A 25,050-nucleotide genomic window follows, 5' to 3' on the forward strand; every position below is an offset into this window, starting at 1 on the left:
ATACATAGGGGGCAGTATTATAGTAGTTATATTCTTGTACATAGCAGCAGTATTATAGTAGTTATATTCTTGTACATAGGGGCAGTATTATAGTAGTTATATTCTTGTACATAGAGGCAGTATTATAGTAGTTATATTCTTGTACATAGGGGGCAGTATTATAGTAGTTATATTCTTGTACATAGGAGCAGTATTATAGTAGTTATATTCTTGTACATAGGAGCAGTATTATAGTAGTTATATTCTTGTACATAGGGGCAGTATTATAGTAGTTATATTCTTGTACATAGGAGCAGTATTATAGTAGTTATATTCTTGTACTAGGGGGCAGTATATATAGTAGTTATATTCTTGTACATAGAGCAGTATTATAGTAGTTATATTCCTGTACATAGAGGGCAGTATTATAGTAGTTATTTCTTGTACATAGGAGGCAGTATTATAGTAGTTATATTCTTGTACATAGGGGCAGTATTATAGTAGTTATATTCTTGTACATAGGGGCAGTATTATAGTAGTTATATTCTTGTACATAGGAGCAGTATTATAGTAGTTATATTCTTGTACATAGGGGGCAGTATTATAGTAGTTATATTCTTGTACAATAGGGGCAGTATTATAGTAGTTATATTCTTGTACATAGGGCAGTATTATAGTAGTTATATTCTTGTACATAGGGGCAGTATTATAGTAGTTATATTCTTGTACATAGGGGGCAGTATTATAGTAGTTATTATTCTTGTACATAGGGGGCAGTATTATAGTAGTTATATTCTTGTACATAGGGGGCAGTATTATAGTAGTTATATTCTTGTCTTGTACATAGAGGGCAGTATTATAGTAGTTATATTCTTGTACATAGAGGGCAGTATCATAGTAGTTCTATTCTTATCCATAGGAGAGGATAGACGTGTGCTTGTGAGCTCTCAGTAGGGCGGAGGCTTCTGACCCAGGTGGAGGGGAGGGGAGCTGGGCTGATGATCCAGGGAAAGCCCCTGGTCTGGAGTCTGGCCTGCAGCCTGCACCTGATGGTAATGGAAAGCTGGAGATGGTGGCTGGTGAGTCTTCTAAACCTGCTTGTTATGTTGGAGGATTAAATGCTAAAGTTACAAGGCAAAGTATATTTAAGCTGGAATTGCATATCAGCAAACTAAAAGAAGAAATTAAGAAAGAGACTGATCCTAAGGTAAAACTGATGAAGTGCGAGTGTCTGGATGATTGCAGCCGAGAGCTGCTGATCAGGAAAGAAAAACTGGAGAAAGGTTTAATCTCTGCGCCCAGAAAGGAGACTTGGGCTAAAGAGAAAAAAAAAGGATCCAGAGCCCAGACTGTGAGCAGAAAACGCTTCATAGGGAATAAGGACATTAAATATAAAACTGTGTACAGCATTGTGGAGCAGGGAAGCCCAGTGAGAAGTGCAGCGCTGATATCAGGGGTCCGAGACACCAGAAAGTGCTGCAGAGGAAAGTGTGCCAGCAAACGAGGGGTTAACTGCAGTGACCTCTCTATGCAGCAATGAAGTGAGCTCAGCTGCTGAGAGTGAGAAAGAAAGTGCACCCTGTACTGATACTGTGAGTGAGACCCCCCTCAGCGCTGTGAGTGAGACCCCGCTCACTGGTGCTAGTGAATGTCTGTCTGCAACAGATAATACAAATATTATAATGGACTCTGAACCCTCCATGTCAGTGAATGGAGACAATACTGTGCAGCAATCAGTGGTGATGGACTCTATGTCATGTGTGTCAGTGGATGGAGACCACACTGCAGGGGTAATGGACTCTGAACCCTCCATGTCAGTGAATGGAGACAATACTGTGCAACCATCAGTAGTAGATCTGGGCGTTGTTGCAGCACAGTCAGGTGTCAGTAATCATGGGACTGGGGAGAGCTCCAGCACTAATCCTCCAGCAGCGGTGGAGATCTCCAGCACTGACCCATCTGCGGCTGGTGAAAGCTCCGGCACTGACCCATCTGCGGCTGGTGAAAGCTCCGGCACTGACCCATCTGCTGACCATCAGTTCAGGAGACTGTTCTCTAATGTCACCAGACCAGTGAACCCCCCGCCTCAGAGGAGAAACGCTGTAAGGATAAAATACACAGGACCAGAGGAGAACATCCCATCCAGAATTTACATTGGGAAAGTTCTCCTGAAAGACTTCATGAAGTTCAATGCGTCTGAGGTCTACGCTCTGATCCATATCCCATCCAGCAGGATCTATGACATCAGCTTTAAGCTCCAGTGTGATCTGGATCTGTTCTGGAACATCTATAATGACACCAGAGAAGATGAGATCTGGGATCACCTCCATTGTATCCAGCTGTCTAAGCCGCAGGAGATAACGGCCACTGTCCTGTTCCAGTCTGAGGTGGTGGCGGTGGCGGATCTGCAGCACTGGCTGAACCGGCAGTGCATAGTGAGAAGTCATCCCGACAAGATCTATGACGAGGAGCAGATATGGAATGGAGGATATACGGTAAGAATCCAGCTTATGCAAGAGAGCGGTGTGACCAGACATCTGCCGCACTCCTTCTACCTGGGCTCAGAGAGGGGGATATGCTACTACCCTGGTCAGCCACGTCTGTGCCATAGATGTGGGGGCCGGCATCTCGCCATAAACTGCTCTCGTATCACGTGCTCATTATGTGGACAGTCAGGTCATACAAAGGACAAATGCACAGGACCCGTCATCTGTAATCTGTGCTCAGAACCAGGGCATACGTTCCGGGATTGCCGGCATGCAGAACACAATAAATATAATGGCCAGACCTCCTCAGAAGTTATTCAGGAAGATGTCACCAGAGGTTCTGATGTCCCAGAAGCTGGTATGGATGAGGACAGAAGTCACAGTATCAGTGAACCTGCTCCAGAGTCTCATGTATTAACGGATGCTGCACTACTAGGACCACCAGCCACTGAAGAACCACCTAAAGGCCCACCAGCCACTAAAGAAAGACCTAAACCGCCATCAGCCAATATAATAAGACCTAAGCTTCGATCAGCCACTAAAGTAGGGCCTAAAATGCCAGTTGTTAAAGAGAGGCCTAAGGTGTCCAGAAAGCCTGCCACCAAACCATCCAAACATCAGCCCAGTACATCTGTGGAAGCAGTTAGTCCGCCTGCACTGTCCAGTGTGGATGAGGAAGGCTTTGTGACCGTAAAAAGAAAAAATGCATCTGTGGATCCCACCAGAAAAGTCACAACAGTACAGAAAACCTCTGAGCCTCCAGTGCTGGCGATAAGTCCTGGACGTTACAATGTGCTGGGAAAAGACGACCAAGAAGAAGAGGCACAAATGGAGCAAAGTCCTTCATGCGTCCTAGAAAACGTCTCTGATGAGGTGGATCCTGACCCTCCCGTGTCCACAAAGAGATGGGGCACTACAGGTGACAGCAGTGGAAGGAGGAAGAAGACTAAAAAGTCCAAGTGATCAGGATGCAGCTGAGAATAAACTCCATTAATGTGAACAGTGTGAGGACTGTGAGCCGGCGGCAGGCGATTTACCAGCGTTTATCTGACGAGAGATCTGACGTCTTCTTCTTGCAGGAGACGTATCTGAAGAGCAATGCCCATGTGTATGCTGCTAAGAGAGACTGGAGACTTGGGCCGTCATACTGGTCCTTCGGTCTGGAGAGAAATGACGGTGTGGGGGTCCTCTTTAATACCATGAATGTCCAGGTGGACAGAGTCCTGGAGATCTGTCCGGGTCGCTGTCTGATGCTGGACTTTACATTGGACTCCATCCATTATAGAGCGATAAACATTTATGCTCCGCAGACCAGGAAAGAGCGGAGGGAACTATTTGACCACATGAAACCATATTGCTTTACATCTAAAGTATTTATATTGTGTGGGGACTTTAATAATGTGTCCTGTAATGTGGACAGATCCAGTAGTCATAAGCAACTAAGATATGATGAGACGTTCCTTAATAATATAGTCCAGCAGGCCCACCTAGTAGACCCCTATGGGTCTCATCATACCAGTAAGACGTACACTTACCATAAGGGTGGTAATGCCAGTAGGATAGACCGGGTGTATATAAAGAGGGAGGTGAGATGCTCTCAGTACAGGATCAGCCCCCTGGAGTATTCGGACCATTGTATGGTGAGTGTGACGCTGGATTTGGCCCAAGCTGTGGTCTGTGGAAAGGGGTACTGGAAGGTGAACAGCACTGTAGTCCAAGATCCTCGGTTCAGAGAGGCCTTCACCACATTCTATAATGAGCGTAGGACCACCCAATGTATGTGTGATGACACAGCCGAGTGGTGGGAGATCATGAAGAGTGACATCAAGCAGTTTATTGTAGGAGCAGCCAGGAGACGTAGTAATATGGATTATATGAGATACACAGCCCTGAGACTGCACCTCAGCCGGCTATACAGCAGGATGAATGGTGGAGAGAAGGTGGATGGACGGAGCATCAGCCATATAAAGCAGCGGATGAGGGAGCTGCAGTACGATCGCCTCAAGTCTCTCAAGGCGGAGGGACAGTTTGATAGTTGGGGCGTCCATAATCCAGATCCCTTTATTGCCTGTAAGAACAGGGTCAGTAAGAAGCTGATCATTGGCTTGTTAGATGAGAATGGGGTGGAGCAGTCAGAGCCGGAGAAAGTCCACAGGATCATTGGTGATTATTATAGAGATCTGTATAAAGGGGCTCATATTGATAAGGATGACATTAAAGCCTATCTGAAGGGGGTGTCCCTACCAACGTTAGACCTGGTGCAGGCAGATAGTATGGCCGATCCCATAACTGAGGATGAGATGAAGAGGAGCATTGACTCCTTAAAGGCCAACAAGAGCCCAGGACTGGACGGCCTGACCAGCGAGTTTTACAAAGAGTTCAGGGACTTGTTGGCTCCGGACCTGGTGCAGGTCTATAATGATTGCCTCTCTGCAGGGAAGCTCCTACAGTCCCAGTATAGATCTGTTCTGGTTCTCTTAGCAAAGAAGGGAAATCTAAAAGATGTAAAGAACTGGCGTCCACTGTCTTTGCTAAACACTGACTATAAAATCCTGGCCAAGATCTTGTATTATCGGCTGAGCGAGGTCGGACGATAGAGGACTCATTGCTGCTGGTGAGAGAAGCTGTGACGTACATTAAGCAGCACAATGTGGGGGCGTATATTGTGGGCTTAGACCAGAGTAAAGCCTTTGATAGAGTCCATCATGACTACCTGTACCAGGTGTTGTTACACTATGGCCTCCCGGTGCGGTTTGTGCAGTGGCTGCAGGTTGTGTATAAGGAGGCTGTAAGCCTGCCGCTGATTAATGGTCACTTGGCTGAGCCCTTCAGGATCATGTCGGGTGAGGCAGGGCTGTCCTCTCAGCCCATTGTTGTATGTTTTCAGTCTGGATCCTTTCCTCAGAAAAGTGCAGGATCATAGAGGTTTCACAGGGCTGAGGTGTCGCCTGCAGAGTACAGTGGAGGATGTAAAGTTCTGCGCCTATGCGGATGACGTGTCGGTGGTGGTGTCGTCTAGAGATGACTGTGCGGCTCTACAGCAGGAGATCACAGCCTTCTCCAATGTGTCTAACTCCTCTGTGAACATGGAGAAGAGCGAGGCGTTGTGGTTGGGGGGTGACAGTGATGTCTTCTCTGTGCCCTTCAGAACAGTTCAGGGTCAGATAAAGATTTTGGGAGTAGTGTTTGGAGCTGTAGATGATGGGAAGGTGAACTGGGAGGAGAAGCTGGTGGTGTGTGAGCAGAAGGTGCAGAGCTGGAGACACTGGAAGCTGACGTATCTGGAGAAGGTCCGCCTGCTGAAGACCTTCCTGCTCCCGCTCTTCCTCTATATCAGTGTGGTGTTCCCGGTGCCCGATGCGTTACTCCCCAGACTTACCAATGTCTTCTTTCACTTCTTATGGGGTAACAGAGTGAATGTGGTCAGGAGAAACATTGTCTATCTCCCCCATAAGGAGGGTGGTCTCTCCATGCCCTGTCCTGAGCTCTTCTTTAATCTCATGTTTCTTATGAAGAATTTCTCTTTTTGTAAGAATTCAGAGAAGACGCCATGGTCTTGTTTGTTTAAGAGCCAGATCCAGCAGTTTGTGTCCGTGTGGTCGGTAGGGGACCCCATCAAGAGAATCTCAGGACGACTAAAGAATAATGTTTCTTGGTATGGTGTCCATGTAATAAGTAAGGTTATTAGATGGAGGATCCTGTATGAGGACGTCAGGCAGCTCAGTAGGAAGGAGTTGTATAAGAACGTGCTGTCATCTCACTTTAGTGTCCATGTTCAATTGAGGGGCGCCCCAAGTCTAGATGTAAAACAGGCTGCAAAAAACGTACTAGATCCCAGAATTCCCCCTCATATGAGAGACGTGGCGTGGCTGGGGCTCCATAGTAAGATGTACGTCAGAGACAACCTAAAGTGCAGGAATGTATCAGACAGATCCTGTCCTAGAGAAGAGTGCCCCCATATACAGGAGACTATGGAGCATCTGCTGCTAGAGTGTCCCTTCAGTATGCAGGTATGGGAGTCTGTGTCCTTGTCCCTAAAGTTACCGCACCTGGTGGGACAGTCGTATGGTCAGCTGCTGTACGGAGACTTCCAGCCTGAGCTCAGGGCGTATAACCGAAGCTCACTATATGTAATAAATGTGGTGACCATCTATCATCTGTGGTGCGCACGGTGCTGCCTGCTAATCAATAAGGAGGTCCTGTCCTGTGATAGTGTCAGGTATAAGATCCTGGAAAGTCTCAAGTCAGTGTATAAGAAGGATATAAAGATTAACTCAGGTAATGTGAACTGGAGGAACATTCATGTGGCGGGATTTATTAATGTTATCTAATATTATTGTGTAAGTGATGTAACAACACAGTATTTATTTTCTTTAATATTTATTATTTTGTGATTTTAATGTAATTATTCTGTAATATTTGGTTGTCAGTTTTAAATAAAAAGATCATTATAGTAGTTATATTCTTGTACATAGGGGCAGTATTATAGTAGTTATATTCTTGTACATAGCAGCAGTATTATAGTAGTTATATTCTTGTACATAGGGGGCAGTATTATAGTAGTTATATTCTTGTACATAGGAGGCAGTATTATAGTAGTTATATTCTTGTACATAGGAGGCAGTATTATAGTAGTTATATTCTTGTACATAGGGGCAGTATTATAGTAGTTATATTCTTGTACATAGGGGGCAGTATTATAGTAGTTATATTCTTGTACATAGCAGCAGTATTATAGTAGTTATATTCTTGTACATAGGGGGCAGTATTATAGTAGTTATATTCTTGTACATAGGAGGCAGTATTATAGTAGTTATATTCTTGTACATAGGAGGCAGTATTATAGTAGTTATATTCTTGTACATAGGGGCAGTATTATAGTAGTTATATTCTTGTACATAGGAGCAGTATTATAGTAGTTATATTCTTGTACATAGGGAGCAGTATTATAGTAGTTATATTCTTGTACATAGGAGCAGTATTATAGTAGTTATATTCTTGTACATAGGGGCAGTATTATAGTAGTTATATTCTTGTACATAGGGAGCAGTATTATAGTAGTTATATTCTTGTACATAGGAGCAGTATTATAGTAGTTATATTCTTGTACATAGGAGCAGTATTATAGTAGTTATATTCTTGTACATAGGGGGCAGTATTATAGTAGTTATATTCTTGTACATAAGGGCAGTATTATAGTAGTTATATTCTTGTACATAGGGAGCAGTATTATAGTAGTTATATTCTTGTACATAGGGGGCAGTATTATAGTAGTTATATTCTTGTACATAAGGGCAGTATTATAGTAGTTATATTCTTGTACATAGGGAGCAGTATTATAGTAGTTATATTCTTGTACATAGGGAGCAGTATTATAGTAGTTATATTCTTGAACATAGGGGCAGTATTATAGTAGTTATATTCTTGTATACAGGGGGCAGTATTATAGTAGTTATATTCTTGTACATAGGGGGCAGTATTATAGTAGTTATATTCTTGTACATAGGGGGCAGTATTATAGTAGTTATATTCTTGTACATAGGGAGCAGTATTATAGTAGGTATATTCTTGTACATAGGGGCAGTATTATAGTAGTTATATTCTTGTACATAGGAGCAGTATTATAGTAGTTATATTCTTGTACATAGGAGCAGTATTATAGTAGATATATTCTTGTACATAGGGGGCAGTATTATAGTAGTTATATTCTTGTATATAGGGGGCAGTATTATAGTAGTTATATTCTTGTACATAGGGGGCAGTATTATAGTAGTTATATTCTTGTACATAGGGGGCAGTATTATAGTAGTTATATTCTTGTACATAGGGGGCAGTATTATAGTAGTTATATTCTTGTACATAGGTGCAGTATTATAGTAGTTATATTCTTGTACATAGGTGCAGTATTATAGTAGTTATATTCTTGTACATAGGGGGCAGTATTATAGTAGTTATATTCTTGTACATAGCAGCAGTATTATAGTAGTTATATTCTTGTACATAGGGGGCAGTATTATAGTAGTTATATTCTTGTACATAGGGGGCAGTATTATAGTAGTTATATTCTTGTACATAGGAGGCAGTATTATAGTAGTTATATTCTTGTACATAGGAGGCAGTATTATAGTAGTTATATTCTTGTACATAGGGGCAGTATTATAGTAGTTATATTCTTGTACATAGGAGCAGTATTATAGTAGTTATATTCTTGTACATAGGAGCAGTATTATAGTAGTTATATTCTTGTACATAGGGGCAGTATTATAGTAGTTATATTCTTGTACATAGGGGGCAGTATTATAGTAGTTATATTCTTGTACATAGGGGGCAGTATTATAGTAGTTATATTCTTGTACATAGAGGGCAGTATTATAGTAGTTATATTCTTGTACATAGAGGGCAGTATCATAGTAGTTATATTCTTGTACATAGGGGCAGTATTATAGTAGTTATATCCTTGTACATAGGGGCAGTATTATAGTAGTTATAATCTTGTACATAGGAGCAGCATTATAGTAGTTATATTCTTGTACATAGGGGGCAGTATTATAGTAGTTATATTCTTGTACATAGCAGCAGTATTATAGTAGTTATATTCTTGTACATAGGGGGCAGTATTATAGTAGTTATATTCTTGTACATAGGAGGCAGTATTATAGTAGTTATATTCTTGTACATAGGAGGCAGTATTATAGTAGTTATATTCTTGTACATAGGGGCAGTATTATAATAGTTATATTCTTGTACATAGGAGCAGTATTATAGTAGTTATATTCTTGTACATAGGGAGCAGTATTATAGTAGTTATATTCTTGTACATAGGAGCAGTATTATAGTAGTTATATTCTTGTACATAGGGGCAGTATTATAGTAGTTATATTCTTGTACATAGGGAGCAGTATTATAGTAGTTATATTCTTGTACATAGGAGCAGTATTATAGTAGTTATATTCTTGTACATAGGAGCAGTATTATAGTAGTTATATTCTTGTACATAGGGGGCAGTATTATAGTAGTTATATTCTTGTACATAAGGGCAGTATTATAGTAGTTATATTCTTGTACATAGGGAGCAGTATTATAGTAGTTATATTCTTGTACATAGGGGGCAGTATTATAGTAGTTATATTCTTGTACATAAGGGCAGTATTATAGTAGTTATATTCTTGTACATAGGGAGCAGTATTATAGTAGTTATATTCTTGTACATAGGGAGCAGTATTATATTAGTTATATTCTTGAACATAGGGGCAGTATTATAGTAGTTATATTCTTGTATACAGGGGGCAGTATTATAGTAGTTATATTCTTGTACATAGGGGGAAGTATTATAGTAGTTATATTCTTGTACATAGGGGGCAGTATTATAGTAGTTATATTCTTGTACATAGGGAGCAGTATTATAGTAGGTATATTCTTGTACATAGGGGCAGTATTATAGTAGTTATATTCTTGTACATAGGAGCAGTATTATAGTAGATATATTCTTGTACATAGGGGGCAGTATTATAGTAGTTATATTCTTGTATATAGGGGGCAGTATTATAGTAGTTATATTCTTGTACATAGGGGGCAGTATTATAGTAGTTATATTCTTGTACATAGGGGGCAGTATTATAGTAGTTATATTCTTGTACATAGGAGCAGTATTATAGTAGTTATATTCTTGTACATAGGTGCAGTATTATAGTAGTTATATTCTTGTACATAGGGGGCAGTATTATAGTAGTTATATTCTTGTACATAGGGGGCAGTATTATAGTAGTTATATTCTTGTACATAGCAGCAGTATTATAGTAGTTATATTCTTGTACATAGGGGGCAGTATTATAGTAGTTATATTCTTGTACATAGGAGGCAGTATTATAGTAGTTATATTCTTGTACATAGGAGGCAGTATTATAGTAGTTATATTCTTGTACATAGGGGCAGTATTATAGTAGTTATATTCTTGTACATAGGAGCAGTATTATAGTAGTTATATTCTTGTACATAGGAGCAGTATTATAGTAGTTATATTCTTGTACATAGGGGCAGTATTATAGTAGTTATATTCTTGTACATAGGGGGCAGTATTATAGTAGTTATATTCTTGTACATAGGGGGCAGTATTATAGTAGTTATATTCTTGTACATAGGGGGCAGTATTATAGTAGTTATATTCTTGTACATAGAGGGCAGTATTATAGTAGTTATATTCTTGTACATAGAGGGCAGTATCATAGTAGTTATATTCTTGTACATAGGGGCAGTATTATAGTAGTTATATCCTTGTACATAGGGGCAGTATTATAGTAGTTATATTCTTGTACATAGGAGCAGCATTATAGTAGTTATATTCTTGTACATAGGGGGCAGTATTATAGTAGTTATATTCTTGTACATAGAGGGCAGTATTATAGTAGTTATATTCTTGTACATAGAGGGCAGTATTATAGTAGTTATATTCTTGTACATAGGAGCAGTATTATAGTAGTTATATTCTTGTACATAGGGGCAGTATTATAGTAGTTATATTCTTGTACATAGGGAGCAGTATTATAGTAGTTATATTCTTGTACATAGGAGCAGTATTATAGTAGTTATATTCTTGTACATAGGGAGCAGTATTATAGTAGTTATATTCTTGTACATAGGGAGCAGTATTATAGTAGTTATATTCTTGTACATAGGGGCAGTATTATAGTAGTTATATTCTTGTACATAGGGAGCAGTATTATAGTAGTTATATTCTTGTACATAGGAGCAGTATTATAGTAGTTATATTCTTGTACATAGGAGCAGTATTATAGTAGTTATATTCTTGTACATAGGGGGCAGTATTATAGTAGTTATATTCTTGTACATAAGGGCAGTATTATAGTAGTTATATTCTTGTACATAGGGAGCAGTATTATAGTAGTTATATTCTTGTACATAGGGAGCAGTATTATAGTAGTTATATTCTTGTACATAGGGGCAGTATTATAGTAGTTATATTCTTGTATAAAGGGGGCAGTATTATAGTAGTTATATTCTTGTACATAGGGGGCAGTATTATAGTAGTTATATTCTTGTACATAGGGGGCAGTATTATAGTAGTTATATTCTTGTACATAGGGAGCAGTATTATAGTAGGTATATTCTTGTACATAGGGGCAGTATTATAGTAGTTATATTCTTGTACATAGGAGCAGTATTATAGTAGATATATTCTTGTACATAGGGGGCAGTATTATAGTAGTTATATTCTTGTATATAGGGGGCAGTATTATAGTAGTTATATTCTTGTACATAGGGGGCAGTATTATAGTTGTTATATTCTTGTACATAGGAGCAGTATTATAGTAGTTATATTCTTGTACATAGGAGCAGTATTATAGTAGTTATATTCTTGTACATAGGAGCAGTATTATAGTAGTTATATTCTTGTACATAGGTGCAGTATTATAGTAGTTATATTCTTGTACATAGAGGGCAGTATTATAGTAGTTATATTCTTGTATATAGGGGGCAGTATTATAGTAGTTATATTCTTGTACATAGGGGGCAGTATTATAGTAGTTATATTCTTGTACATAGGGAGCAGTACTATAGTAGTTATATTCTTGTATATAGGAGCAGTATTATAGTAGTTATATTCTTGTATATAGGAGCAGTATTATAGTAGTTATATTCTTGTACATAGGGGGCAGTATTATAGTAGTTATATTCTTGTACATAGGAGCAGTATTATAGTAGTTATATTCTTGTACATAGGGGCAGTATTATAGTAGATATATTCTTGTACATAGGAGCAGTATTATAGTAGTTATATTCTTGTACATAGGGGGCAGTATTATAGTAGTTATATTATTGTACATAGGAGCAGTAATATAATAGTTATATTCTTGTACATAGGGGGCAGTATTATAGTAGTTATATTCTTGTACATAGGGAGCAGTATTATAGTAGTTATATTCTTGTACATAGGGGCAGTATTATAGTAGTTATATTCTTGTACATAAGGGCAGTATTATAGTAGTTATATTCTTGTACATAGGGGGCAGTATTATAGTAGTTATATTTTTGTATATAGGGAGCAGTAATATAGTAGTTATATTTTTGTATATAGGGAGCAGTATTATAGTAGTTATATTCTTGTACATAGGGGCAGTATTATAGTAGTTATATTCTTGTACATAGGAACAGTATTATAGTAGTTATATTCTTGTACATAGGAGCAGTATTACAGTAGTTATATTCTTGTACATAGGTGCAGTATTATAGTAGTTATATTCCTGTACATAGGAGCAGTATTATAGTAGTTATATTCTTGTACATAGGGGCAGTATTATAGTAGTTATATTCTTGTATATAGGAGTAGTATTATAGTAGTTATATTCTTGTACATAGGGGGCAGTATTATAGTAGTTATATTCTTGTACATAGGGGCAGTATTATAGTAGTTATATTCTTGTACATAGGGGGCAGTATTATAGTAGTTATATTCTTGTATATAGGGAGCAGTATTATAGTAGTTATATTCTTGTACATAGGGGCAGTATTATAGTAGTTATATTCTTGTACATAGGAGCAGTATTATAGTAGTTATATTCTTGTACATAGGGGCAGTATTATAGTAGTTATATCCTTGTACATAGGGGCAGTATTATAGTAGTTATATTCTTGTACATAGGAGCAGCATTATAGTAGTTATATTCTTGTACATAGGGGGCAGTATTATAGTAGTTATATTCTTGTACATAGAGGGCAGTATTATAGTAGTTATATTCTTGTACATAGAGGGCAGTATTATAGTAGTTATATTCTTGTACATAGGAGCAGTATTATAGTAGTTATATTCTTGTACATAGGGGCAGTATTATAGTAATTATATTCTTGTACATAGGGAGCAGTATTATAGTAGTTATATTCTTGTACATAGGAGCAGTATTATAGTAGTTATATTCTTGTACATAGGGAGCAGTATTATAGTAGTTATATTCTTGTACATAGGAGCAGTATTATAGTAGTTATATTCTTGTACATAGGGGCAGTATTATAGTAGTTATATTCTTGTACATAGGGAGCAGTATTATAGTAGTTATATTCTTGTACATAGGAGCAGTATTATAGTAGTTATATTCTTGTACATAGGAGCAGTATTATAGTAGTTATATTCTTGTACATAGGGGGCAGTATTATAGTAGTTATATTCTTGTACATAAGGGCAGTATTATAGTAGTTATATTCTTGTACATAGGGAGCAGTATTATAGTAGTTATATTCTTGTACATAGGGAGCAGTATTATAGTAGTTATATTCTTGTACATAGGGGCAGTATTATAGTAGTTATATTCTTGTATACAGGGGGCAGTATTATAGTAGTTATATTCTTGTACATAGGGGGCAGTATTATAGTAGTTATATTCTTGTACATAGGGGGCAGTATTATAGTAGTTATATTCTTGTACATAGGGAGCAGTATTATAGTAGGTATATTCTTGTACATAGGGGCAGTATTATAGTAGTTATATTCTTGTACATAGGAGCAGTATTATAGTAGATATATTCTTGTACATAGGGTGCAGTATTATAGTAGTTATATTCTTGTATATAGGGGGCAGTATTATAGTAGTTATATTCTTGTACATAGGGGGCAGTATTATAGTAGTTATATTCTTGTACATAGGGGGCAGTATTATAGTAGTTATATTCTTGTACATAGCAGCAGTATTATAGTAGTTATATTCTTGTACATAGGGGGCAGTATTATAGTAGTTATATTCTTGTACATAGCAGCAGTATTATAGTAGTTATATTCTTGTACATAGGGGGCAGTATTATAGTAGTTATATTCTTGTACATAGGGGCAGTATTATAGTAGTTATATTCTTGTACATAGGAGCAGTATTATAGTAGTTATATTCTTGTACATAGGAGCAGTATTATAGTAGTTATATTCTTGTACATAGGGGCAGTATTATAGTAGTTATATTCTTGTACATAGAGGGCAGTATTATAGTAGTTATATTCTTGTACATAGGGGCAGTATTATAGTAGTTATATTCTTGTACATAGGAGCAGTATTATAGTAGTTATATTCTTGTACATAGGAGCAGCATTATAGTAGTTATATTCTTGTACATAGGGGGCAGTATTATAGTAGTTATATTCTTGTACATAGGGGCAGTATTATAGTAGTTATATTCTTGTACATAGGAGCAGTATTATAGTAGTTATATTCTTGTACATAGGAGCAGCATTATAGTAGTTATATTCTTGTACATAGGAGCAGCATTATAGTAGTTATATTCTTGTACATAGGGGGCAGTATTATAGTAGTTATATTCTTGTACATAGAGGGCAGTATTATAGTAGTTATATTCTTGTACATAGAGGGCAGTATTATAGTAGTTATATTCTTGTACATAGGAGCAGTATTATAGTAGTTATATTCTTGTACATAGGGGCAGTATTATAGTAGTTTTATTCTTGTACATAGGAGCAGTATTATAGTAGTTATATTCTTGTACATAGGGAGCAGTATTATAGTAGTTATATTCTTGTACATAGGAGCAGTATTATAGTAGTTATATTCTTGTACATAGGGGCAGTATTATAGTAGTTATATTCTTGTACATAGGGAGCAGTATTATAGTAGTTATATTCTTGTACATAGGAGCAGTATTATAGTAGTTATATTCTTGTACATAGGAGCAGTATTATAGTAGTTATATTCTTGTACATAGGGGGCAGTATTATAGTAGTTATATTCTTGTACATAAGGGCAGTATTATAGTAGTTATATTCTTGTACATAGGGAGCAGTATTATAGTAGTTATATTCTTGTACATAGGGAGCAGTATTATAGTAGTTATATTCTTGAACATAGGGGCAGTATTATAGTAGTTATATTCTTGTATACAGGGGGCAGTATTATAGTAGTTATATTCTTGTACATAGGGGGCAGTATTATAGTAGTTGTATTCTTGTACATAGGGGGCAGTATTATAGTAGTTATATTCTTGTACATAGGGAGCAGTATTATAGTAGGTATATTCTTGTACATAGGGGCAGTATTATAGTAGTTATATTCTTGTACATAGGAGCAGTATTATAGTAGATATATTCTTGTACATAGGGGGCAGTATTATAGTAGTTATATTCTTGTATATAGGGGGCAGTATTATAGTAGTTATATTCTTGTACATAGGGGGCAGTATTATAGTTGTTATATTCTTGTACATAGGAGCAGTATTATAGTAGTTATATTCTTGTACATAGGAGCAGTATTATAGTAGTTATATTCTTGTACATAGGAGCAGTATTATAGTAGTTATATTCTTGTACATAGGTGCAGTATTATAGTAGTTATATTCTTGTACATAGAGGGCAGTATTATAGTAGTTATATTCTTGTATATAGGGGGCAGTATTATAGTAGTTATATTCTTGTACATAGGGGGCAGTATTATAGTAGTTATATTCTTGTACATAGGGAGCAGTATTATAGTAGTTATATTCTTGTATATAGGAGCAGTATTATAGTAGTTATATTCTTGTATATAGGAGCAGTATTATAGTAGTTATATTCTTGTACATAGGGGGCAGTATTATAGTAGTTATATTCTTGTACATAGGAGCAGTATTATAGTAGTTATATTCTTGTACATAGGGGCAGTATTATAGTAGATATATTCTTGTACATAGGAGCAGTATTATAGTAGTTATATTCTTGTACATAGGGGGCAGTATTATAGTAGTTATATTATTGTACATAGGAGCAGTAATATAATAGTTATATTCTTGTACATAGGGGGCAGTATTATAGTAGTTATATTCTTGTACATAGAGGGCAGTATTATAGTAGTTATATTCTTGTACATAAGGGCAGTATTATAGTAGTTATATTCTTGTACATAGGGGGCAGTATTATAGTAGTTATATTTTTGTATATAGGGAGCAGTAATATAGTAGTTATATTTTTGTATATAGGGAGCAGTATTATAGTAGTTATATTCTTGTACATAGGGGCAGTATTATAGTAGTTATATTCTTGTACATAGAAACAGTATTATAGTAGTTATATTCTTGTACATAGGAGCAGTATTATAGTAGTTATATTCTTGTACATAGGTGCAGTATTATAGTAGTTATATTCCTGTACATAGGAGCAGTATTATAGTAGTTATATTCTTGTACATAGGGGCAGTATTATAGTAGTTATATTCTTGTATATAGGAGTAGTATTATAGTAGTTATATTCTTGTACATAGGGGGCAGTATTATAGTAGTTATATTCTTGTACATAGGGGCAGTATTATAGTAGTTATATTCTTGTACATAGGGGGCAGTATTATAGTAGTTATATTCTTGTATATAGGGAGCAGTATTATAGTAGTTATATTCTTGTACATAGGGGCAGTATTATAGTAGTTATATTCTTGTACATAGGGGCAGTATTATAGTAGTTATATTCTTGTACATAGGAGCAGTATTATAGTAGTTATATTCTTGTATATAGGGGGCAGTATTATAGTAGTTATATTCTTGTACATAGGGGCAGTATTATAGTTGTTATATTCTTGTACATAGGAGCAGTATTATAGTAGTTATATTCTTGTACATAGGAGCAGTATTATAGTAGTTATATTCTTGTACATAGGAGCAGTATTATAGTAGTTATATTCTTGTACATAGGTGCAGTATTATAGTAGTTATATTCTTGTACATAGAGGGCAGTATTATAGTAGTTATATTCTTGTATATAGGGGGCAGTATTATAGTAGTTATATTCTTGTACATAGGGGGCAGTATTATAGTAGTTATATTCTTGTACATAGGGATCAGTATTATAGTAGTTATATTCTTGTATATAGGAGCAGTATTATAGTAGTTATATTCTTGTATATAGGAGCAGTATTATAGTAGTTATATTCTTGTACATAGGGGGCAGTATTATAGTAGTTATATTCTTGTACATAGGAGCAGTATTATAGTAGTTATATTCTTGTACATAGGGGCAGTATTATAGTAGATATATTCTTGTACATAGGAGCAGTATTATAGTAGTTATATTCTTGTACATAGGGGGCAGTATTATAGTAGTTATATTATTGTACATAGGAGCAGTAATATAATAGTTATATTCTTGTACATAGGGGGCAGTATTATAGTAGTTATATTCTTGTACATAGAGGGCAGTATTATAGTAGTTATATTCTTGTACATAAGGGCAGTATTATAGTAGTTATATTCTTGTACATAGGGGGCAGTATTATAGTAGTTATATTTTTGTATATAGGGAGCAGTAATATAGTAGTTATATTTTTGTATATAGGGAGCAGTATTATAGTAGTTATATTCTTGTACATAGGGGCAGTATTATAGTAGTTATATTCTTGTACATAGGAACAGTATTATAGTAGTTATATTCTTGTACATAGGAGCAGTATTATAGTAGTTATATTCTTGTACATAGGTGCAGTATTATAGTAGTTATATTCCTGTACATAGGAGCAGTATTATAGTAGTTATATTCTTGTACATAGGGGCAGTATTATAGTAGTTATATTCTTGTATATAGGAGTAGTATTATAGTAGTTATATTCTTGTACATAGGGGGCAGTATTATAGTAGTTATATTCTTGTACATAGGGGCAGTATTATAGTAGTTATATTCTTGTACATAGGGGGCAGTATTATAGTAGTTATATTCTTGTATATAGGGAGCAGTATTATAGTAGTTATATTCTTGTACATAGGGGCAGTATTATAGTAGTTATATTCTTGTACATAGGGGCAGTATTATAGTAGTTATATTCTTGTACATAGGAGCAGTATTATAGTAGTTATATTCTTGTACATAGGGGCAGTATTATAGTAGTTATATCCTTGTACATAGGGGCAGTATTATAGTAGTTATATTCTTGTACATAGGAGCAGCATTATAGTAGTTATATTCTTGTACATAGGGGGCAGTATTATAGTAGTTATATTCTTGTACATAGAGGGCAGTATTATAGTAGTTATATTCTTGTACATAGAGGGCAGTATTATAGTAGTTATATTCTTGTACATAGGAGCAGTATTATAGTAGTTATATTCTTGTACATAGGGGCAGTATTATAGTAGTTATATTCTTGTACATAGGGAGCAGTATTATAGTAGTTATATTCTTGTACATAGGGAGCAGTATTATAGTAGTTATATTCTTGTACATAGGAGCAGTATTATAGTAGTTATATTCTTGTACATAGGGGCAGTATTATAGTAGTTATATTCTTGTACATAGGGAGCAGTATTATAGTAGTTATATTCTTGTACATAGGAGCAGTATTATAGTAGTTTTATTCTTGTACATAGGAGCAGTATTATAGTAGTTATATTCTTGTACATAGGGGGCAGTATTATAGTAGTTATATTCTTGTACATAAGGGCAGTATTATAGTAGTTATATTCTTGTACATAGGGAGCAGTATTATAGTAGTTATATTCTTGTACATAGGGAGCAGTATTATAGTAGTTATATTCTTGTACATAGGGGCAGTATTATAGTAGTTATATTCTTGTATACAGGGGGCAGTATTATAGTAGTTATATTCTTGTACATAGGGGGCAGTATTATAGTAGTTATATTCTTGTACATAGGGGGCAGTATTATAGTAGTTATATTCTTGTACATAGGGAGCAGTATTATAGTAGGTATATTCTTGTACATAGGGGCAGTATTATAGTAGTTATATTCTTGTACATAGGAGCAGTATTATAGTAGATATATTCTTGTACATAGGGGGCAGTATTATAGTAGTTATATTCTTGTATATAGGGGGCAGTATTATAGTAGTTATATTCTTGTACATAGGGGGCAGTATTATAGTTGTTATATTCTTGTACATAGGAGCAGTATTATAGTAGTTATATTCTTGTACATAGGAGCAGTATTATAGTAGTTATATTCTTGTACATAGGAGCAGTATTATAGTAGTTATATTCTTGTACATAGGTGCAGTATTATAGTAGTTATATTCTTGTACATAGAGGGCAGTATTATAGTAGTTATATTCTTGTATATAGGGGGCAGTATTATAGTAGTTATATTCTTGTACATAGGGAGCAGTATTATAGTAGTTATATTCTTGTATATAGGAGCAGTATTATAGTAGTTATATTCTTGTATATAGGAGCAGTATTATAGTAGTTATATTCTTGTACATAGGGGGCAGTATTATAGTAGTTATATTCTTGTACATAGGAGCAGTATTATAGTAGTTATATTCTTGTACATAGGGGCAGTATTATAGTAGATATATTCTTGTACATAGGAGCAGTATTATAGTAGTTATATTCTTGTACATAGGGGGCAGTATTATAGTAGTTATATTATTGTACATAGGAGCAGTAATATAATAGTTATATTCTTGTACATAGGGGGCAGTATTATAGTAGTTATATTCTTGTACATAGGGAGCAGTATTATAGTAGTTATATTCTTGTACATAGGGGCAGTATTATAGTAGTTATATTCTTGTACATAGAGGGCAGTATTATAGTAGTTATATTCTTGTACATAAGGGCAGTATTATAGTAGTTATATTCTTGTACATAGGGGGCAGTATTATAGTAGTTATATTTTTGTATATAGGGAGCAGTAATATAGTAGTTATATTTTTGTATATAGGGAGCAGTATTATAGTAGTTATATTCTTGTACATAGGGGCAGTATTATAGTAGTTATATTCTTGTACATAGGAACAGTATTATAGTAGTTATATTCTTGTACATAGGAGCAGTATTATAGTAGTTATATTCTTGTACATAGGTGCAGTATTATAGTAGTTATATTCCTGTACATAGGAGCAGTATTATAGTAGTTATATTCTTGTACATAGGGGGCAGTATTATAGTAGTTATATTCTTGTATATAGGAGTAGTATTATAGTAGTTATATTCTTGTACATAGGGGGCAGTATTATAGTAGTTATATTCTTGTACATAGGGGCAGTATTATAGTAGTTATATTCTTGTACATAGGGGGCAGTATTATAGTAGTTATATTCTTGTATATAGGGAGCAGTATTATAGTAGTTATATTCTTGTACATAGGGGCAGTATTATAGTAGTTATATTCTTGTACATAGGAGCAGTATTATAGTAGTTATATTCTTGTACATAGGGGCAGTATTATAGTAGTTATATTCTTGTATATAGGAGTAGTATTATAGTAGTTATATTCTTGTACATAGGGGGCAGTATTATAGTAGTTATATTCTTGTACATAGGGGACAGTATTATAGTAGTTATATTTTTCTATATAGGGAGCAGTATTATAGTAGTTATATTTTTCTATATAGGGAGCAGTATTATAGTAGTTATATTTTTCTATATAGGGAGCAGTATTATAGTAGATGTATTTATGTTCATAAGGTAATTTTTAAATGTATGAAGAAAATAGGTAAATTAGGTTGAAAAATTCCACCTTTTTTCTAATTGCTCTGTACAGTTTATATGAGATACATTTCTCAGCAGGGGGCGACATGCGGCACAGGGGAATGTTCCTTAGGCTTGCGTGCTCTTCTGAGAATCATGGCAGGAAGGTCATTTAAAATTAAAATAGTTAATTAGTGAAATCTTTTGTAAATGTCTTTACTGTGCGAGAGAGTCAATATTACTTTATTAACGATGTTTACATTCACTTCCACTGGTATTGTGTTTTACATTATTTTATACGGATGTCTGGAGAGATTTAATACTCTTTGTACAGGAATAATTTAACTTTCATCTCCTGGAATCATTTCTTGCAATCGTTCTGCTCAGGAGAATCACACTGCAATTAATGTCTGCAAACTGTCTGTCTTTTTCCTCAGTCATGTCAAGAGTTTTATAATAGTGGAAACTCCAGTTAAGGAATAAATACCCATTAACTTGGAAATAATCTATCATCACCATTAGTCCAATCAATTCTGAGCTTCAAAGGCTTAGTTTGGACGTTGTAAGTCTGAGAAAAGCGGCATTAATATGTAGCAGTAGGTCTGCTTTCCAGACATGAGATCTGAATTCTGTCTTGTCCCACTGAAAAGAAGGAAAAACATCCATTTGTAGAGTTTGCCACGCCACGAAATCTGGGTCCAGAGACAATACCAGAGGAGGGGGAAATTCAGTGATATCATTTTCCGAGAAAGAGCTGGCGATGGTCCTGCCCGTTTTTGAGACCACCCATGTTAGGGAGCTGCACTTCCAATGTTAGAGGAGCTGTTTTGTATAAGCAGTTTGTATGGGGGTAAAATGAGAAAGAGATGTATTTTTTTTTGCCAGTGTCTGGTCCGCTCAGAGTTACCCTTCTTTTATAGATATACCTGTCACTCTTTGTATAAGGGGCAGTATTGTAAATGCTTTTTGTACTTTTAGGAATACATGTACCAGCATAAATACGAAGCCTTTCTCTTCCCGACTTTCCAGTAACGTGACCTTGATGCTGCCCGCTTATTTTGAGCTTACCTTTTTGACCGCTGTTATAGATATACCAGTTACTCTTTGTATAAGGGGCAGTATTGTAAATGCTTTTTGTACTTTTAGGAACATTTTGCACACAGACAGCAATACATGTACCAGCATAAATACGAAGCCTTTTTCTTCCCGACTTTCCAGTAACGTGACCTTGATGCTCCCCGCTTGTTTTGAGCTTACCTTTTTGACCGCTGCAAACATTCACTGTCCTGTGTAATAGATAGCGAAGTCCAGTGATTAGACGCAGCGGTCACTTAAAGGTGTTATTATTTTACATGTATTGTGTAGCCTTTAATATCAGTGAACCCCAAATTTCCAGAATCTTACGTGACTGCAGATGTAGGGGGGAAGGCTTTTGTATTTTTTCATCGTGCCCTATCTTTTTGTTCTTAATCTGCTGCCAGATTTTCATTAGTCCCATTCAGATCTCATGAGCTCTGGGATGGACTGGACATCCATATGTTTGCCAGCTTCATATCCAAGTGGCAATTATTATCTTAATTACTTATTTCTCCTCATTGTAGTGCACATTGGTATTTTTCTGTACACAAAAGAATATTTTCATCCCCCAAAAAAATGGCAATTTTTCTGAAAGGATAGAATCTTGACAGCTACATTAGTTTTTAGAGATGAATGAAAATATTCACGGGACCCCAGTCCAGAGGCCACGTCAACGTTCGATGACGGCCGGATTGTAGTCTTGTGAGACATTCTTCCTGCCGGCATTCCTGACTCCTTTGATTAGCCGGCCTGGCACGACGTTATTGTTGGCATTTTGGCTAATCGAAGGAGGAGTTGGGCAAGCCGGCAGATTGGAAGAGGTTCGCAGTGTTCTGGTCCAGCGGAATATTTACATGTTTGGCGGACCAGGGTGCTGCGACTCGATTCACTAAGCTATGCACCTACGAGAGTACTCAGCAATGGCCTGAAAGATTTTTTTTTTCAAATTTTATAAAAGTGACGGCAAACTTTACGATATATGAGGATGTGACCTTACCGATCATGAGAAGTGAGGCTTAGCGGGGTGTCTGACCCTTTTATAGTGACTCACTCCGATCCTTTATTCTCAGCATCGGTGCGGAATTTAGCTACTGATCATAAAGCGATTGCATATCCTTGCGGTATGTTTCAAAGTTAGGAAAAACCTCTTTACAATACCAAAATGTTAACGCGACTGTATAAATCTGTATTTTCCAACACGTTACAAGAGACGAAAATAGAGAAATCTGTTATACAGTGTAAAGAAGCTGAGAATGAAGTAATGGTGGCTCCCTTACCTGATAATGAACGGTCCAGGTCTGCAGGAGGAGCCGGGCGTTTAATGATGATGTCTATAACAAAAGGAAAAACTAGTTAAATTTAAGTGAGAAAACTTCTCGTCTCCCGGCAGAGTTTCTCGCCTTTATTGAGGCTTATCGCAGCTAAAAATAGTTGCGGAGATTAGAGACGAGGAGCTGACGTCCCAGATCACTCCGCTTTTTTGGCTCGCAAACATGAAATAAACTGCTCGTAAAATGATGTACAGCGCTGCGCCTTCAAAGGCAAAACTCTGGAAAGTAAATAGATCTGAACTTTCAGCCTCACTTTGTAATCCAGCGGAGGCCAAGGCCGTCCAACATATGCGAAGGCAGATTGACCTTAATTATGGGACTGCTGTATTGTAGCATGACTCCTGGGTCGTTACGATCAGCAGATTACTACACGATATCTACGTCAATTTTGCTGTGTCTGTTTCTCCATTATACTCTGATGCAAAGATGAATTATTTCCAAATCAGTGAATTGTTACCAGAGAGTAGATATGTATCAGTAGTTCTGTAAGGCTATATTCACACATGTTGGGTTTTTCAGCGTCACAAATCTGCAGCAAAAACCTAATCTCTGGCAGGAAATCAGCGGCGTCAAAAAACACAGGTTTTGCGGCGTTTTTTTGCTGCATTGTTTCAGCGTTTTTTCTCTGTCCTTCTGTCTCTATTTATGCATGCACATAAAGTTCTGTGAAAAAAAAGAACCCCATTCTATTTTGCTATCAAAAACACTGATGCAAATTTTGGTGCGTTTTTTGGTGCATTTTTGATGCGTTTTTTTCACCACCCAAAACGCTGAAAGAAGTGACATGCTCTATTTTCCAAAAATCCAACCAAGGCACAATACACGCAACAACAAAAAAAACGTGATGTGTGAATAGAGAATTCTGGTTTCTCATAGACTTTGCTGGTACTGCAAAATGCAGCTGAAAATTTACATAAAAATCTGCAGCAAAAAAACGCTGAAAAACCCAACATAGCCTAAGAAGGATGAATTTAGAAGAGACACTAATTGTGCAAACTTTATGAAAACGGCCTTGTGGCCTAATACTTTGGTTCATCTCAGTTGGCAGATTTCTATTCCTTGCACTTCCCCATGGCCGGCCTAGCTGAATTTGTACGCGGTTTACAACTCTTTCGTCACTTCCTTTTCTCTTCACGCTTTTCAGTGTTGAAAATCAAATTAATCACATTTATTTCCATGCATTTTTTTTCCATATATTGCTGAACTCCATTGTTCAACCACATTCTCTAAGTTTTGGGCTTTGATATCTTTTTTTTTTGTTAGATAATTAGTTTTATAAATGAGGTTTTGAAAACTATTAAGAATAGCATCTGAGTATTATCAAAGTAACCAATGAAGGTAATATGAATGCAACGCATAAGGCGATTCCCCCCTCTTTTTTTTCTTTCCCCAGGGCAGAGAGACCCCACAATTATCACATCTCAATCTCATTACAGAGGTGTCAACCCAGATTGAGTTAATTAATGACGAGAGCCAAGTATGATGCCTATGCACCCTGAAACAATGCTAAGTTATGAGCAAAGAGGCAATAACTGTCCCTATTCCGCCTTACTACAATCATAGAATCTTTTTTAAACATGTGGTGCCCAGAAGTGCACATAGTATTCCAGCTAAGGTCTGACCAAGGAGTTGAGGGGGATAATTACTTCACGTGATCTAGACTCTATGCTTCTCTTAAAACATCCCTGAACTGTCTTTGCCTTCTTTTGCTGCTGCATCACACTGTTGACTCATGTGCAGTCTGTGATCTATTAGTAGAAAAAAGAGAGGGGTCGCTCACTGGTC

The 25,050-nt window shown here is 36.3% G+C and overlaps 1 protein-coding gene across 2 annotated transcripts in view; it reads right to left on the reverse strand.

The window, feature by feature from the left end:
* ZNF469 (zinc finger protein 469) overlaps window positions 1–25,050 on the reverse strand; it is a 562,435-nt gene that overhangs the window by 412,980 nt on the left and 124,405 nt on the right. For both annotated transcript variants that reach the window (XM_073659717.1, XM_073659716.1), the window contains exon 2: window positions 23,212–23,265. The gene's annotated coding sequence lies outside the window, so the exon portion shown is untranslated. The remainder of the gene's footprint in view (window positions 1–23,211; window positions 23,266–25,050) is intronic.

The sequence above is a fragment of the Phyllobates terribilis genome, unplaced genomic scaffold (assembly GCF_046119375.1).
Source record: "Phyllobates terribilis strain yellow unplaced genomic scaffold, ASM4611937v1 Scaffold_14__1_contigs__length_39327217, whole genome shotgun sequence".
Classification (NCBI taxonomy): Eukaryota; Metazoa; Chordata; class Amphibia; order Anura; family Dendrobatidae; genus Phyllobates; species Phyllobates terribilis.